The sequence below is a fragment of the Phyllobates terribilis genome, unplaced genomic scaffold (assembly GCF_046119375.1).
Source record: "Phyllobates terribilis strain yellow unplaced genomic scaffold, ASM4611937v1 Scaffold_11__3_contigs__length_659146591, whole genome shotgun sequence".
In the NCBI taxonomy this organism is placed as follows: domain Eukaryota; kingdom Metazoa; phylum Chordata; class Amphibia; order Anura; family Dendrobatidae; genus Phyllobates; species Phyllobates terribilis.
In genome coordinates, this window is record NW_027362771.1 from 55,466,050 (window position 1) to 55,479,210 (window position 13,161).

The window sequence follows — 13,161 nt, forward strand, 5'->3', positions numbered from 1 at the left end:
ATGGAGTCTATTAATTCCAACTATCAATTGATGTTGATGTGTTACTGAAGACTAGCAATGCCTGTCCTGGGCGTCCTTTTGGGCAGCCATGAGGTGTACCTGACTGGTGCTAAAAAAAAAGTGTGTTACTCTGTGTGCTACCCAGCTTTCATTCTTTTTGGTACAGATAAGATATGGATAGACAGATATGGATAAATGGATGGATGGATAGATAGATAGAGTCATAGAGGGATAGATAGATAGATGGAGGAATAGATAGATTAATAGAGGGATGGATAGATAAAAAAGGGATGGCTAGATAGATACAGGGATGGATGGATAAATATATGGATAGATAGATAAGTAGCCATATGGATGGATAGCTGGAGGGATAGATGAAAGGATGGACAGAGAGATGGACAGAGAGATGGACAGAGAGATGGACAGAGAGATGGACAGAGAGAGGGACAGAGAGAGGGACAGAGAGAGGGACAGAGAGAGGGACAGAGAGAGGGACAGATGGAGGGACAGATGGAGGGACAGAGAGAGGGACAGATGGAGGGACAGATGGAGGGACAGATGGAGGGACAGATGGAGGGACAGATAGAGGGACAGATAGATGGATGAATACATGGAGGAATAGATAGTGTGATAGACAGATGACAGCTACAGACAGCAAATAGTACATTGCACATATCGCACATATAGTTCACACATTGTACAGAGAGCACATAATAATCACCTACAATATTAGCATTAGTTACCTTCCTGTGACAGAGATGAGCAGTAGTACTTTCACTTTCTCACTTTCTCCAGCTTGGGGCCCAGGAATCGGATCCTGTGCAGGGCAGACACCCCCTCCCCCTCCTCTCTCTGATGAAGACGGCAGAAGACAGGACAGAGGAGGGCGGATTGCCCCTGCAGGATGGAGTCGGTGCAGGACGGGAGCACTGCAGCATACAAATGAGTTTTGATAGTTGCTTGCCCCTGCTTCTAGGGAGGGGCAGCTGCCCCCCATGCCCCTCTCTGGCTATGGCCATGATTCACACACAGCGTTTTTGCGGATCCGTTTTTTGCAGTAAAATGCAGTGACTCTAGGCATCCCAGCAGAGTCAATGGGTTTCAAGATATGACATTCAGACACATCGTTTTGTGAGGATCCGTTTTTGGCTCAAAAACGGATCCTCACAAAGGATGAGCATGTCAGTTTGTGTGGCATTTTTCTAATCTGCTTTTGCTATTGAAAACATTATCTATGAGCTGAAAAACCTTTCAGGTGATGCGGTTTTTTAAAAAGCTGATCTGCTTTTGCAGCTGAAAAACGTATCCTCAAAAAACGCAGCAAAAACGCTGTGTGTTAATGTAGCCTGAGGCTGCGTGCCCACGTAGCGTTTTTCAAGCGTTTATGCTGCGGAATTTCCGCAGCGTAAACGCTTGTGAAACGCTAGGTAATCCGCACCCCATGGTCCCCAAGGGGATTTCGCATGTTCTATGCACATGCTGCGGATTTTTCCGCAGCGTTTATGCTGCGTACAAAAATCCGCAGCATGTTCATTAATTTTGTGGAAGCGCCGCCATTGACTTGCATTGAGGCGCATAGAATGCGCGTCTGTACATTTGTACAAGCGGATTCTATGCGTCTCTATGTGCGGATGGTACCCAGTTCTGGAGGAGAGAAGACTCTCATCCAGACCTGGGTACCATTGTACCTGTAAAAAAAGAATAAAATAAAAAATAAAGTTTATACTCACCTTTCCGAAGGCTTCTCTCTGCATGCCGGCAGCGCTGAAGGACCTTCGGTGACGTCACAGTCATGTGACCGCAGGCCCTTCACCGCTCTGTCTCGCGATATTCCGGTAGCCAGGAACCAGCGAGGAAGCAGCGCTGCAGCACACGCCGGGACATCGGGGGTTAGTATAGCTTTATTTTTTTATTTTTACGGTCACACTATATAAATCCATGCCGTTTGCATGGATTTATATAGTGTGACCTAGTTGTCAAACACTTTCCAAGTGATGCTATTGTGGCGCCCCTGAGGGTTCGACCGCCACAGGAATGCTGCACTTCTTTAATGGAGTGTGGTGTTCCTCCTCTGAGGTAAGGCCGGTGTGATGGTAGTGACCTAGCCTTTTGCATCCAACACCACATTCCACCAGAGGGAGCTAGTATGCACTAGTTCTGCTCCCCTGGTTACAGGGAGACTGGGGAACACGAAGTGGTAGGAACCAGTTAGTGGGTGTGGGTGGAGGAACAGTTAGTTAGTGACACTTCTAATTTCATATTTAATAGTATGCCATCTTTGATCTTGGTTCTTTTCTAGTCCTTCAGACCTGTGTGGTCTCTGGCAGTCTTCTGTCAAATGGTCCTAGTGGTCGTCCTGTGCTGTCAAAATACTGTGTGTAATGTGACTTCCCTCCGGGAGCGCAGATCCTGTGTGGGCCTGCACCGGCAAGGGACACAGCCCTCGTACCCCGACCTTTGGGACGAGAGGAAGGTTGCAGACAAGGAATGTCTCAACCCGGCCAAGGACCAGGATCAAGAAGGCCCGGGAGCTTTAGAGTGTGGCTCCCTAGCAAATGTGTCCCCTGGAGTTTGCAGACGGAGCGAAGCACGCCACCTGTCCTCGCCTACCTGATCTATTCAGAGGGATTCCGGCTGCAAGTGGGGTACCGGCCCCCGATACCCGACCTCGTACTCTATGTGACTCGCCCCCTGGGCCGTGGGGCACTCGGATCCGGGCAATAGGGGGAACGATGGGAGTAGTAGTGGCAACCCGGTTCCGTGGCTCAGGGTGGTCAGGCCAGTGGTAGTCCGTTTTGTGCTGTTGGTTTTGTCCGACTACGCCACCCGTGGATTTGCGGTCATTAGGAACCGCCGCTGCAGGGCAGACCGCTGGGGCTGATGATATATGCAGCTGGGATGGTGTGACTCCCCACGGGAAGAGTGCGGCCCCAGGGCAGTGTAGTGGATGGTGGGAGTGATGGTAGTGAGAGTCCCGGTGCTGATAGTGCTGGAGGAGCAAGGAGCACACAGACAACAAGTTGCAGTCCAGGGTCTTTACTAAAACAGGTAAACTGACCCATAAACAGTCCTGGCTAGGAGGGGACCTGGATGTCTGAGAGCAACGGGGAAATTGGCCCTGGTCAGGGTGAGGGTGTAGGCCTACTGTGCTTTCTGCGCTCCTTCTGGCTATCTCCTCGTTATAGGGTAACAGCCCACGTTTCCGAGCTTTCCGTGTATTCTCGCCTGTATGGCCTGCGACGTGGGTTCCTTTCTGCTCCCAGCCTTGTACGGCTTTACTGGTCCCTTCGGTTGTGGCAGGGCCTCCAGGCTTCTTAGGCCAAGGAATATACAGTCCCTTGCGGACTGGTTATCTGCTGGAGGATGTAGAATCCTCTCAGCCTCAGACACCAAAGTCTGGTAAAGTCAGTCTCTTATCTGCCAAGACAGGCTTGCTTCGCCTCTTGTCTCTGGCTTGTGGCTCTCCTCCTGCCACACTTCCTCTTAGGTGCAGTGCAACTGTCTGTCCCTGCTCTGCTCTGGGACAAGTCTCAGTGCTGAGACAGGCCATCAAGTTCTCCCTAACCCTGCCCCCAGTACCAGCTTTTATAGGGGCAGCCTGCTCCCTCTACTGGCCGGAGACAGGAGGTACTGCATGCTAATGTTCCCCTGACTAGAGAACCTCCCCCTTGCTCTCAGACACAGCTTTAATACATTTGTGGCATCCAGGCCAGGGTGACACATTCCCCCCTAGTGAAATTTAGTACTCCGGGACTAAACAATAAACAAAGACAATATGCATAACCATAAAACATTAACAGACAGACGACGCACAGATTGAGTTCTTAAGGTCACAGTGTGGTCTGGGACCGGTGTCCATATCACCAGCACAACGGGGAGCCTTAACCAGGTGGGGGTCTGTCCTACCCCAAGTCCTTTACAGTCTTAGTTCATTCCTTGGTTAAGCTCCGAACGCAGTCGATACAAGGTCCCGGTTATAAAAAGTCCATAACCTGTGAGTCCTTACGGTAACTGCAAGAAACTGAAACACAGAATTACCAAAAACAAAAATGTAACTTGGCAAACATTTCAACATTTGGCAACAGGGTTATTTACAATTTTAGTGCACTCTATATTCTCCAGCGAGCGGGTATCTGCCCCTTTGTGCTCCTGGTTGACCTACGTAGCCCACTGTCTGGTGGTGGACCAACCTGGCTTTCCCCACTAGCGTTAGGGGTACAGCTACCAGCTGGGTGTACAGGTAGGGCAGGCAGCTGTCTGCGGGTCCTTTGGCTTACCGCAGGCATGGCAGGCTCACTGTCAGCAGAGGGTTGACTCTCCTGGGCTGCTGGTACAGGCTCTTCTGCCTCTGGAACCGCTTGCTCCTCTTCACCTTCCGGCTCTGCTGTTGGTTGTTGCTGTGCCGGTTGCAGGAAATGCAGGACGGGTACCACTATGGCATCATTTATGCGAGTCCAGGACTGAGGGAACTCTCCGAGAACGGGGCTGATCATTTCTTCCTTGTCCTCTGCGGGTTCAAGGTCACTCTGATCCTCTTCTGCACTACGGAGTTGCTCGGGGCACCTTTTGAGGTGGTCTCTGGAGACGACACTAGTGGTTTCTCCTCCGTCCTTGGTGATTACGCACACCTTTGGGTTGTCGTGATCAGACTGCAGCACGGTGTAGGGTTCCCTTTCCCACTGGTCGTCCAGCTTATGTAGCCTTCTTTTTCGCTTTAGGACTTGCTCTCCAGGTTCTAGGGGACCAGCAGGGGCGTGTTGATTGAAGAGTTTTTCTTGCCTCTCTCTCACCTGGGCCAGGCTCTTCTCCACATTCTCCTGTACCTTCTTGTACTGCAGTTGCCTTTCCATATCCCAGTCCGCATCCGCGGAGGTGTCCTCAGGTATTAGGACTCCCATCTCCAGGTCTACGGGCAGCTTACCTGGTCTGGCTCGCATCAGGTAAGCCGGGGTGCAGTTTGTAGCATTCACCGGGATATTGTTGTATAGGTCTATCAGGTCCGGCAGTTTTTCTGGCCACAGACTGCGTTCCTCCAGGGGCAACATCTTCAGGAGATCAATGACTATATTGTTCATCTTCTCACACATCCCGTTGGTTTGGGGGTGGTAAGGCGTTGTACGAATCTTCTTACAGCCATAGAGGTTGCAGAACTCCTGGAAGATTTCAGCCTCGAATGCTGGACCCTGGTCTGTCAGGACCTGTTCCGGATACCCGTGTGGACGGCAGAAGTATTGCTGGAAGGCTCTGGCCGCTGTTTGGGCTGTCAAGTCCTTTACCGGGACCACCACTAGAAAACGGGAATAGTGGTCCACGATTGTCAGGGCATAGATGTATCCAGACCAGCTTGGAGCCAATTTGACGTGGTCCAGAGCTACCAGCTCAAGAGGCTGCGTGGTGACGATGGGCCTCAAGGGTGTCTTCTGGCTGGTGCGGTCCTTCCTCCTCAGGTGACAAGGGCCACAGTCTCTGCACCACCTTTCTACAGCTCCTCTCATGCCGACCCAAAAGAACCTTCCTCTTAGCAGGAACTCCAGTTTCTTCCAACCGAAGTGCCCCGCTCTGTCATGGTAAGCCCCCAGGACCATAGCTGCATCCCGCCTTGGGACCACGACTTGCCAGGTCAGCTCGTGCGTCCGGTGGTTGACAATCCTTCTGCACAACTTGCCTTCGTAGAGGAACAGCTTGTTCTTCTCTTTCCATAGCTGCTTGGCTTCCTCTGGGGCATCTGGATCTAAGCGGGCGTCTTCCCGGGCCAGCAGATCTTTCACCAGGCGGACTGCAGGGTCACTATCTTGGGTCTCAGCCCAGCTGTGGTGAGGTAAGGGATTGATCATCACAGTTGTTAGATCCTCCTCCTTCACGTGGTGAGAGTATTGAGCGGCTCCATACCGGTGAAACGCGGAGAGTTCTACCTCCTCCAGCTCTTCTGGGTCTTCGTCACCTTCAGGTAAGTGAGGCATCCTCGATAGGGCGTCAGCGTTGGCATTGGTTTTGCCTGCCCGGTACTTGATCACAAAGTCATAGTTGGAGAGACGGGCCATCCACCGCTGTTCCAGGGCACCCAGTCTTGCATTGTCCAGGTGTGTCAACGGGTTGTTGTCCGAGTACACGGTGAACTTTGCGGAGGCCAGGTAATGCTTGAATTGTTCCGTCACGGCCCACACCACCGCCAAGAATTCTAGCTTGAAGGAGCTGTAATTCTCCGGGTTCCTCTCGGTGGGCCTCAGCTTCCGGCTGGCGTATGCGATCACCCATTCTCTGCCCTGTTGGTTTTGGGACAGTATTGCTCCCAGTCCCACATTACTGGCATCTGTGTGGAGAATGAAAGGCTGGCCATAATCGGGGTAGGCCAGGATCTCATCCCCCGTGAGGGCCATCTTTAGCTGGCGGAAGGACTCCTCTTCCGGTTTATCCCACTTGAAGGGTGGCTTTTGACTTCTGGACTTCTGTTCGATCAGGAGGTCCTGCATAGGAGCTGCCATCTTAGTGAACCCGCGGATGAACCTTCGGTAGTAGCCTACCAACCCGAGAAACTGTCTCACCTCTTTGATGTTTGAGGGGCTTGGCCTGCTCTTGATTGCCGCGACCTTGTCAGGGTCGGGGGCCACTCCTTCCGCGCTTACCACGTGCCCTAGGTACTGGACCTTTGGTTTCAGCAGGTGACACTTCGATGGTTTTACCTTCAGGCCATAGCCTGCCAGGGCTTCGAACATCTCGGCCAGGTGCTTTAGGTGGTCCTCGTAGGTCTTCGAATAGACGATCACGTCGTCCAGGTAAAGGAGGACCGTCTCGAAGTTTCGGTGCCCTAGACAGCATTCCATCAGCCGCTGGAAGGTCCCTGGTGCGTTGCAGAGCCCGAAAGGCATACAGTTGAATTCGCTCTGTCTCATCGGGGTGGTGAAGGTGGTCTTCTCCTTGTCAGCCTCTGCCACAGGAACCTGCCAGTACCCGCTAGTAAGGTCCAAAGTAGAAAAGAAGTTAGCTGATTTTAGTGCGGCTAAAGACTCCTCTATTCTAGGCAGCGGATATGCGTCTTTGTGGGTGATACGGTTGATTTGTCTATAGTCCACGCACATTCTCATGGTGCCGTCCTTCTTTTACACCAGAACCAAGGGGGCTGCCCAGGGGCTACAGCTATCTCTAATGACCCCAGCCTCTTTCATTTCTCTTAGCATGCCCTTTGCGTTCTGATAATGTGCAGGGGGTACAGGTCGGTGTCTTTCTTTTATTGGTGGGTGGCTCCCTGTGGGGATGTGGTGTTCTATCCCTTTTACTCTGCTGAAGTCCAGCGGGTGCTTACTAAAGACTCTCTCGTACTCCTGTACCACCCGGTAGACTCCTTGTTTTTGGTGCAGGGGAGTGGAGTCAGCACCCACGTGGAGTTTCTGGCACCAGTCCTCCTTTTGTTTCTGGGAGCCATTACCCTCCGCCTGTGGAGATGGAGGCAAGGGTTCCACGGCCCTGATAGCTTTGTGTTTGACAACAAACAGTTTGGCGAGTGTAGCGTACCTGGGTAAGTGTACCTCCCTCTCCCCAATGTTAAGGATGCGGACGGGCACCCTCCCATGACGGACATCAACCACCCCCCGGGCTGTCAAAATGGTGGGCCTGCTGTCTGAGTACACGGGTTCTACCATGGCTTGGTAGTCTCTACCTCTCAACCCGATTGCAGTCCGACACCAGATCATCATTTCACTTTTGGGAGGCATGGAAATGGGGAATGGGTCACTCAGTCTTACGCTACCGATCTCACCACCAGACAGTTCTACCTGCTGCCGTCTCATCAGGGCTTTTATCTCCTTGTTGAGGACTTGCAACGCCTGGACGGTCCTGGTCAACGCCGCGACGCTCCTGGTCAGCTCCTGGACTTGGTGGTGCAGGTCTTTCGACAGGGCTTAGTTCAGGGCCTGTGCATCAGCCCCCACGGGGTCCATAGAGGAGGGCGCCGCCTCCTGGTGGTAGGTGAGAGCAGGGCGCCGGGGGTTTATAGCGCCACTGGTTGCAGATTCACGGAGCACCCTTATGGCTCTGTCCTTAAATTGGGCAAAGGTCAGATCAGGGTTCTGAAAGAACATGAGGCGCAGTTGGGCCCTGTGGGCGCTAGACAGCAGACCTTCTATGAATTGTTCTGTTAGCAGCTTATCCGTTTCATGCACACTGCCAGGGTCAGTTTGTTGGATGGCCCTTAGGGCTTCCTGCAGATTCAGGGCATAGTCTCTGATACTGTCCTGTGCCCGCTGCCTACATCCATAGAACCTCATTTTAATCTCAGCGGAGGTACGTGTGTCAAAGGTACCCCGCAGCCGGGCCAGAATACCCTTCACGGTCCTTTTCTCCTCAGTGGGCCATGATTTTACCTCCCTTTGGGCAGCGCCAGTTAACTGCCCTGTCAATATGCTGACCTTCTGTTCCTCTGTCAGGGGGTAAACCTGGAACAAACTGTACAGCCTTTCCTTAAAGTCAGTTAGGGCATGGGGCTCCCCTGAGTACTTGGGCAGCCAGGCCGCTCCAGGGATGTAGGGCAGGGAAAAGGGCATCACCGCTGCTGCAGCTGCGTTGGTGGTAGTGGGCGCCTTTGTGTCCGACATCTTCCTCCCCCCTAGTTAAGCGTGGCCTACCTTCCGACGATCCTCTTCTGTAGGCCACGGCTCCGCTGCTGCTGCTCTGGACGGGGACCTTGCGTCGCGTCCTGATGACGTCAGCGTCGCTCTCTCTCCCTTCCAGGACCTTGCGCAGCGTCGGTGCGTGGGGCGGAGCTTCGGGTCTCGCGCGCTTTTGGTGTCCACGCCCCTCTTCTTCCCGCGCGGCGTCCTGAAGATGGCGTCCGATGGCGGGAAAACGACTTCGGATGGCGGGAAAACAGCTGAAGATGGCGGGAACCGACTGAAGATGGCGGGAAACTGCTCCGGATGGCGGGAACCTTCACCACGGCAGGTATGACAGTCTTTTGAAGGCACGCAGTACCCGGTGGTCGCGGGCACGAAATCCTGCCGAATACGCCAAAGCTGACTCGCCCCCTGGGCCGTGGGGCACTCGGATCCGGGCAGTAGGGGGAACGATGGGAGTAGTAGTGGCAACCCGGTTCCGTGGCTCAGGGTGGTCAGGCCAGTGGTAGTCCGTTTTGTGCTGTTGGTTTTGTCCGACTACGCCACCCGTGGATTTGCGGTCATTAGGAACCGCTGCTGCAGGGCAGACCGCTGGGGCTGATGATATATGCAGCTGGGATGGTGTGACTCCCCACGGGAAGAGTGCGGCCCCAGGGCAGTGTAGTGGATGGTGGGAGTGATGGTAGTGAGAGTCCCGGTGCTGATAGTGCTGGAGGAGCAAGGAGCACACAGACAACAAGTTGCAGTCCAGGGTCTTTACTAAAACAGGTAAACTGACCCACAAACAGTCCCAGCTAGGAGGGGACCTGGATGTCTGAGAGCAACGGGGAAATTGGCCCTGGTCAGGGTGAGGGTGTAGGTCTACCGTGCTTTCTGCGCTCCTTCTGGCTATCTCCTCATTATAGGGTAACAGCCCACGTTTCCGAGCTTTCCGTGTATTCTCGCCTGTATGGCCTGCGACGTGGGTTCCTTTCTGCTCCCAGCCTTGTACGGCTTTACTGGTCCCTTCGGTTGTGGCAGGGCCTCCAGGCTTCTTAGGCCAAGGAATATACAGTCCCTTGCGGACTGGTTATCTGCTGGAGGATGTAGAATCCTCTCAGCCTCAGACACCAAAGTCTGGTAAAGTCAGTCTCTTATCTGCCAAGACAGGCTTGCTTCGCCTCTTGTCTCTGGCTTGTGGCTCTCCTCCTGCCACACTTCCTCTTAGGTGCAGTGCAACTGTCTGTCCCTGCTTTGCTCTGGGACAAGTCTCAGTGCTGAGACAGGCCATCAGGTTCTCCCTAACCCTGCCCCCAGTACCAGCTTTTATAGGGGCAGCCTGCTCCCCCTACTGGCCCGAGACAGGAGGTACTGCATGCTAATGTTCCCCTGACTAGAGAACCTCCCCCTTGCTCTCAGACACAGCTTTAATACATTTTGTGGCATCCAGGCCAGGGTGACACATATGTCCAAAACGGGAAAGCCCGGTTAGGCCCTGAGGATCCCGCCGGGCTTCGGATGGAGAGGAATTGCCACCCGAGCCCTACACCTGAGAGGAGCTCAGAGGGAGACCCGGCCTATTTACACACGCACAGACGGGAAAGGGTATAGTCTGTAGTGCAAGAACACTCTGGTGTAGGGATGCTGCCTCACACTGGACTACCTCGGAGGTAGTCGGACCCCCATCCCTGGTGGCCGCAGGACTCCGCGAGGAGCAGGGAGAAGCCTTGCGCTGCTTGAGAGAACTGTGAGTAAAGCCTTGTAAGTTCATCCCTATGGCCTCCGGACTGTTCATTACGCGCCATACCACGCGACGTGGTGCCCGTACTCCCCGCACTACTAACCCCCCTCTATCCTGCCTTGCCTGCCCTGAGGCCGCGCTCCGCCTGTGGGGAGCAGCGAGAACTTTAGCCGCCATGACACCGGGCCTCAGCGGACTGTAGCGGCGCTGGTGGCCCCTTCACCAGACACCACAGGTGGCGTAGTCGACAAATTACCACTCAACCCGGAAAGCCGTTCCGTGCCCAGCCACGGCTGCATCCCCCTCAACATCTGACCCGGCTCCGAGTATCCCCCATCTTCCCAGGGCAGGGCTTGCGAGCGTCACACTATCGCCTGAAAAGCGCTTGTCAATCTGCATGTGGATACGCATGTGAATCTGCATGTATTCCGCATGTATTCTGCAGGAAAAACGCATGCGCAATCTGCATGGGTTTTTTCTGCCAGGGAGATGCAGAAATGCTGCAGAAATTTTCTGCTTCATTTCTGCATCGTGGGCACATAGCCTTAGATCAGGAATAGAACAGCCATTTATAGGACATTTCATAACTTTCCCAAATTCCTATGAAAAAATTTTCAGCACACTCTGCATTGAACTACTGTACCCAATTTATTATACAGTATATTTTAGAAGTCAACAGCCCTGTCTGCTTGGCAATGAATGAGTTGCACAACTACAGAATTCATGGCCGCACCCCCTGAGCAGCACACTATGCTACACAACCATTTAAACATGTTGAATGGACCAATTAAAGGATATCTAGACTAATGTGTGATTCTGTAACAAAGTGAGGATTATTCTGTTACAGAATCACAATTTGGGGCAGGTGAAAAGGTATTTTGGGCTTGAGGGTTGTTAAATTATTATTATTATTATAGTGCCATTTATTCCATGGTGCTTTACATGTGAAAAGGGGTATATATAATAAAAACAAGTCAGCGACTGGTACAAGAGGAGAGAGGACCCTGCCCGCGAGGGCTCACAATCTACAAGGGATGGGTGAGGATACAGTAGCTGGTCGTGCAGTGGTATGGAGGAGCGGTGGTTACTGCAGGTTGTAGGCTTGTCGGAAGAGGAGGGTCTTCAGGTTCCTTTTGAAGGTTTCCACAGGAGGCGAGAGTCTGATGTGTTGGGGTAGAGCGTTCAAGAGTAGGGGGGATGCGCAGGAGAAATCTTGTATGCGATTGTGGGAAGAGGAGATAAGAGGGGAGTAGAGTAGATGATCTTGTGAGGATCGGTGGTTGCGTGTAGGTATGTACCGGGAGACTAGGTCACAGATGTATGGAGGAGACAGGTTGTGGATGGCTTTTTATGCCATGGTTAGGGAATAAGAAATGAATAAGTCCTATATTCATTCAAAAAGCATTTGTCCGCGCGTCACGTGTGTGAGGCTTAAATATAATTTATTAGAAGCTGATAAAAGCACATTGATTACATAATCATAATGTTTAAATCCACCTATAATTACCTCCTGTATCGGCACCATTCTGTCGCTCTTAGCCCTGTATCCCCTGCTGATTCTATAACATTAGCAATGTCACGTGATGGCTGCAGCCAATCCGCTGAGCTCAGTGACTGACACAATCGGTGTTCTTAGATTTAGCATGAAGCAGAGCTGAGAAAGCAACCCTGCCCACACCAGGCTATATATTAGGCTACATTTCCACAATGAGTTTTTGGTGAGTTGCAGATTTTCTGCACCCATTAAGTAAAATAGGTCACTTGCTTTTGTTCGAAAATACTCAGCATAAAAATCTCATCATGGGCACACAGCCTTACATTGTCTATTGATAGTGAGCTGATAATCACAGGAGGGGTCGTGATCCCCAGCTAGTCACTGCAATGATAATGTCCTAGTGATAAAACCTTTACTGTAAGTAAACAGCAGCACACCGCTTAGATCGCTGAAATCTGTGTTTTAAACCCTACTACATTATGTCCTCAGATTACATAGCAAAAGTCTGCTGACAGATTCCCTTTAATCAGTTTGTATGCAGTCTGAGGCACATATCGATAGCTTCTATAGTCAGTGTACCAGTGGACATGACCTATGATCTGTGTGGAAAAAAAATTAACCGCATGCGCTGTTCTGGTCAGCTTTACGAACCAGAATGATGCATGTAACATAAAAGGCAGTTGGTACACTTGCAGACGTGATCAAGCACAAAGAGGAGTCGATTACATCTGCCATTTGTACACATCGCTGGCCTGTTTTTCAATTTTGCCATCTGAACCCAGCCTTAAATTCAACCTGTTAGTTTGACCCTCCACAATAGTCCCAGTTTATGTGGCCCCTTAGGAAAATTAATTGTCAAACCTCTGTATTAAAATGTTCTAGCAACTGGCTATACTGAAATGCATCCCTAGGGTGTATCTTTTAAGGCACTATAAACATTAGACTACTGTCGGCTGAACCCACCAATATCGACTGGCTTGGCAAACGGTCTGATGTGTATAGGGACGCTGTTTTGCTGATGGTCAGGAGAGCTGTCAATTGTGCATTTCGGACTGCTGATCACATTGTTCCCCCCTGAGATAATCTGTTGGCTGATGTGTCAGTTGCCAGCTTTTTCATAGAGGATACAGAAGTGCTCTGCTAAATGAGCGCTCCTTTGTATTGGAGAATCGGATGAGTTGGCTGCCAACCGAACAATCGGCCGAAGCATCGTTCGGCTGACAGCCATCTAATGTGCATGACTAGCCTTAGGCAAGCCAAAAGATCATTTCACTGGACAAACAAGCGTTTTTCTCACTTGTCAGGTGATTAGGAGCCAGTTTACACCGCACCATAATCAT

At 51.8% G+C, this 13,161-nt stretch overlaps 1 protein-coding gene across 3 annotated transcripts in view; it reads left to right on the top strand.

The window, feature by feature from the left end:
* Positions 1-13,161, top strand: part of ARHGAP26 (Rho GTPase activating protein 26) — a 608,729-nt gene that overhangs the window by 543,307 nt on the left and 52,261 nt on the right. The gene's annotated exons all lie outside the window — the stretch shown is intronic.